Here is a 6000-nt window from a genome sequence, read left to right on the forward strand (position 1 = left end):
TGGTGTGGAATAAACCAACCAACTGTACAAGTGGATTTAATGGAAGAAGAAATGACCTTCTGATTTTTAAGGTCAAATTATGAAAACTTGATCTTTTTGGGAAGTTATCTGTTAGAATACCAAATTAACATCATTGTTGAGCTGTAGTTAAAATGATTTCTGTATGGTTTGTGGAGAATTTGTAGAGCATGGCATATATTTAAACCCTCTGGGATTTTTAACCCTTTTAATAAAATCTGCTTTTCCTGGAGGTATATTTAGCAATCTTTTTCCAGTTGTTCATGGGCAGCCATTTGTTTATTACCTGTAACTCATTTGAATGAGATAATAATTTTGTTGCACATGATATGTGACTTAAATGAATAGCTCAAGGGTTCTTTTAAACTGGGACAGCAAAATTCAAATTCTTTGGTTTTGAAAATGTATATTCATTCAAGGCACTTCTTTCTGGATAGCACCTGCCATGATGTCACATGCAATTAGGCATTTAATAAACACATTTTCCTAAGGATGTTGACTATAGAAAAGAGAAATTTCATTTTCTTATGCTGACCCAATCTATTTATGATGCAATAGAATAAGTATCTATCTGAAGAATTAGAGTTTAATACAATGACTATGTTGATTATTTTGAGAAGTAATAATATAAAAATAATAACAGTGTATGTGTTATGTGACATTCTTTAGAAATTCATGATTTCTTTTCTAAATTACCTGAATTTTATTCATTTGTTAGCTGACCTACTGATAGGATAATAGTGAAGATATTATAACCTTGTAGTTCCTGTCTAGCTCCAGATCTATGACTTTAGATAGAGTTTTATATTGATTTTTTTTAACAGCAGAAGGATTGGTAGCACTTGAATTTGGGTAGTTGGTTTTAACATCTCTACCCAGAGAATGGAGGATCCTGACAATACTTGTATTCAATTGATTTAAAGACTATTTGTATGAGAGGACATGATAATATATTAGAGTTTATACTGGAAAGTGCCAACAAGGCATTACTTAACCTTGATACTTTCTAAGAATGGTAAATCAGAGAGATTGCTTAGCTCAGTGCTAAAACAAGGACAAGAAAACTCAGTGACCTGATCCTTCAAGGAAGGGAAAGAATATGAGGCAGCATTAGAAGATGACATTATAATCATGATACCACCTGGAGCAGCTGAAAATGTTGTGCCACAGTTTCCTTTTATTGTCCTGCCTCAGTTTCCCTAAATTATTCTGCTTCAGTTCCTTGAATTGTTCTGCCTCAATCCCCCTGGTTGCAATCCCCCCCCTCCTGATCATTAGGACTGATATAATTTAGGGCTGGCTATTTTAAGGTTATAAATTGTAAATGTGTAATCTCAAGATAAGGGGGAGTTCAGACATCCTGGCTCTTAAATCCTCCTAAGTTATCAAGAATTTATGATCTTCACCCCCACCCTGTCAGAAACAGATTGATGATCTGTTTCTGGAAATTCCCATGTTTACCAGTGTTTGGATTCCCCCCTTTCTCTCCTGATCTTGGAGTCACATATATAAAAAACATTGGAATCTACATTTGCTGCTGAATGCTTTGAGACATCAGCTCTGGGACCAAAGTGGATCTTTTGGCCCAAAAAACTCTCCCTCTCAGAAATCCAAATAAAATATTAAACTATATTTTTAAAAAATAGCTAATCTCTAGCTTGTCTCAGTTTCTCTGGCATTATAAAAGAATCATGGGATCAGAGTCAGAGGACTATGTTGAAATTTCATCTTTATTACTTACTTGATCCAAGATCTTGAGCCAATCATTGGGAACCCAGCTAGATGATCTCTAAGACACCTTTTAGCTCTTTGAAGATCCTAGTACAAGTCCTCATACATGGTTAGCATTAAGCAGTCATTTTATAACTGCTGCTTTATCTTGTCACCTAAATAATATTTGGCCAAATTGTTCTTTGACTGTCAATATTGCTCCATTCTTCTTTAATTAGAGATGGATGACACTGTAATGATCATTTAAGTCCAATATCATCATTTTATGAATGAGAAAAGTGAGGTACAGAGATAACAGGTGACTTGCTTGAGGTTACATAAGTAATAGCAAAGCTGTGATTCAAACCCAAGTCTTCTAATTCCATTAAAAAAAAAAACAAAACTAGGGCATCTTCTTCTACATCACACTGTTGCTCCATAGATAATCTTTCTTCACTGTCTTAATACTCCATTTTCCAACTCCTTGCCCTTTGTATTAGCTTCCCCAAATCCCTGGAATGTTTTCTGAACTCACTTAATACCTAATGGAATATTTTCTTCCTCCAAAATATAGCTTAAGCATCTCCTTCTACTTGAAGTCTTTCATGCCTTTAAATGCTCATGGTCTTCTTTTCTATTATTTTTACTACTTTGCATTTATTTGTACTAATTCTTTTTTACACTTATATTGAATATATTTATACATGTCATTTCTAATTCTCTCGGAAAATAAGTAGCTTGTAAATAGGGATTATTTTCTTTTATCTAGTGTATTTGTATCCCCAGTCATTAGCAGAGGAGATGGTACACAGCAAGTACTTAATAAATGCTTATTAATGGATTGATTTATTGATTACTTTCCTTCTCTTAGACATTTCCTCTTTGTCCCTTGGATCTTAATTTTGTCACACAATCAGCTTCTTGTCAGAAACCCACTGCCTCTGGTTCTTGTTTGCTTATTATTATGTGATAACTGATTCTTTTGCTTTCAGTGGCACTGCTTGCTTTTAGATCCTTTATAACTTAGATATCATAGCTCACAGAACACAATGTTTGTGGCATTACAGCACTTACTATAAAGGTCTCTTAGCTTTTCCTCCTGGTGAGTGATTATGAGGAATAGTGCACTATTCCTGTTACAATACCCCCAGGCTTCTGCACATACTCAGCAATTAGGAAAGGAATTCTTGCCTTCCTGATAGAAGTAAAGCAAGAATTAGCCTATAACATCTCATTATTAAAATAATAGTAGCTAACATCTATTTAATGTTTTAAGTTTCACAAGGCAGTTTACATATATTGTTATATTTATTTCTCACAACTGTGGAAGAAGTGCTATTTTTAACACCATCTTATAGGTGGGGAAACTTGGGCAGAAAGAAGTTGAGTGATTTGCAAAGGGATTCACAGTTAGTGTCTTGGTAAGGATTAAAATCCAAGTCTTCCTGCCTCTGGTGCTCAACCCAGTACACCAGATTGCCTCTCCCATTATTCATGCACCATCATTTCCACTCTTTTTTTTTTTTTTCATTTTTTTCTTTTTTTTTTTTTTCATTTCCACTCTTTACCCTTTCCTTACTTAATCCCTAATTCTAGATGAGCCCACACTATCTCCTCAATCTTGAAGATCTCTTTAAAAGTGTAATTTACATTTTGATATTATCCCATTTCCCTCCTTTTTGATCCTCATACTACCCTATCTTTCTCCTATCCCCTTCATTTAATCTTTTCCTCTTTATTTCAATGGAGTCCTAGAAATCAGTTCTGGGTGTTAGTTTGTCATGTGAATTTATCCAAGACACAATATTTTTGTACTTCTGTTTAGATTAGATGACCTCTAAGGTCCCTTTTTGCTCTGAAAATTCTATAATCATAATTTCATTTTCTGTCTTCTTTCTGCCTTTCATTTTGTAATTCCTATGGCATATTTGCAGGAATGTGTAATCTCCTTCGTGCTATCTATCTTCTGTAGTATAATGTGGTGCAAGGACAATAAAACTTCCACTTACTAGTTTTGTTATTTTGTGCAAATCATTTAATCCATTTATATTTTAGGGGTAATAACATCTATATAGCATATCTCACAGGATGGTTATGAATAAAGCCCTTAACTCTATAAAAAAAATAATTCACTTGTATGTGTAAAACTCGAGTTTTATAAAGGCCTTTCTTTGTAGGGACCTATGAGTTACAGAAATACCAACTGTTCTTACCTAAAGCTATACAGATATTTTTTAGTCTTGGATCTACTGAGAGGTCACCCCTTTGATGCTCATTTTAGCCACGTTTTATTTATAAAAATATGGTACAAATGAGGAGAAGGGAAGGAAAGAAGGAATGGAAAGAGTATTTTATATAGTATCAACTCCAGTTTCCCTAGGGGACCTGTCATGTCTCCCCTTGAAGAAACTATGTAGTTTCTTTAATATACCAGTAGTGATTCCAGTTCTAAAAATGGTTGCCTCAAAGCAGCCACATAAAGCTTTATTTTAGGTGCATATTTAGCTTGTGAGAAGCTAGGCTCCTTCATCAAAGAATCCTTCTGACACCTCCTTGAAGTGGCTGGAGAGACATTGCTTTGCTGGGTTATCTTTTCATTCTGATTTTCTTCTAAAAGTAAGTGGTCACCTGGGGTGAGTGAACAGTTCCTACAATTGAAATGGTGTGAATGGCCACAAGAACTTTAAAATAAATTGCTATAAATGTCTTTTTCCCATATATTTCACCACATATTTCTTCCTAAACACAAGTGGACTCCAAAATTAGAACCAATCTGGCAAATACACACATATACTTTGGTGCAATAGAAAGGAGTAATGAGATTGAGAGAGAATAATATTTCTTTGCCAAGTTCCAGCTTGTAAGGACAAACAGGATTGGATCACAACTACATCATTTGTAATCATTGCTGACAAAGCAAGTTAAAAGCCTTTTCAGGCTTTCCTTTTACTTCTTGATATGTGCATATTTTAGGACTGTTGGGGACAATGCTTCTGGTGATTTATGTTTTCATTTGGGAATGGGAAAAGCTTGACAAAGTCCCATTAAACCAATAGACAGAACAACAAAACCCTACCAATCAGAATCTTGCTCTTACCTCCATTGATTTCTTTTGTTGCCAAGGGGAAAAGGAAGATACCATTAGGCATTAAATGGAAACTTCCTTGACAAATGACTACATGGATGACATTTCAGAGTTGACAGAAGTTTCACTGTTACATTATTTATGGCATAAATACAAATGTTTCCTGACTCTTTAGACATCTTTTTTGTCTCCTCTGGTTTTCTGCCCTTACAGAGGAAGAGGCAGAAAAATATATATATATTGGTTTGACAAAAGAGAATAAGGTTGAAATGAATAGGGAGAAATGAAGTAGCTTAGAATTTCATTTTCTGTATGAAGGGATATACATATACATTTACTTTATATATACACATATGTATATATGTTAATATATATATATATACATTATATATTTATTAATATTATAATAATCACTATATGATAATATATTATCAAGTTTAGAATTGACACGTCCCCCTTTTTGTACTGCTATAGTTAACAAGATAAAAGGTAACAATAAATAACAATAAAAGTAGTAACAGTTTGAGTAAATATCATGTTTCAGCTACAAATAATGTCAGTGAATGGATGGAAGTTTTGAAGGTGAAAATTTCACAGTACTGTCATTGTTCAAATATTAAAGGTATAAAATTGTACAGTTATGAAGAGCTGCCAGAAGTTATTTAGTTCAGTTCTCTACCTTTACACCAAAATTTCTATGAACAATTTCAGCTAGCTAAATGTCTTATTTTAAAATAACCATAGGGAAGGAAATTGTGTGCTTTAGAACAAGGAGCAGGAGAGTTCTGTAGCAATGTTTGGCCAAATAAATTCACTATAACAAATCAAAACTAGTCCATGTGATTTTTTTCAAAGTCATTCATTTAATCATTGAGCAAGCTATGCTAGTACTGGAGAAGACTGAGATAAATAATGTGTGAGTTCTACCCTCAAGTAGATTAAAGTTTAATCTGATCCATTCTTTCTGGTTGTTGACAAATTATACTATGATTCAATTGGTCAGAAAGATCACCATTAAGACATTATACTGACAATACAAAGCATGTATTACCAGTTATATGAAGACATTATTCATATATGTATATCTTCTTCAATATCTCAATTGTACAGTAATTCAATCTCATTATTTAGTTTAGAGTTATATGGTACTCAAGATGGATAACCTTAGCAATCATCCAATTTATTTT

This window comes from Sminthopsis crassicaudata, chromosome 1, assembly GCF_048593235.1.
Source record: "Sminthopsis crassicaudata isolate SCR6 chromosome 1, ASM4859323v1, whole genome shotgun sequence".
Lineage (NCBI taxonomy): Eukaryota > Metazoa > Chordata > Mammalia > Dasyuromorphia > Dasyuridae > Sminthopsis > Sminthopsis crassicaudata.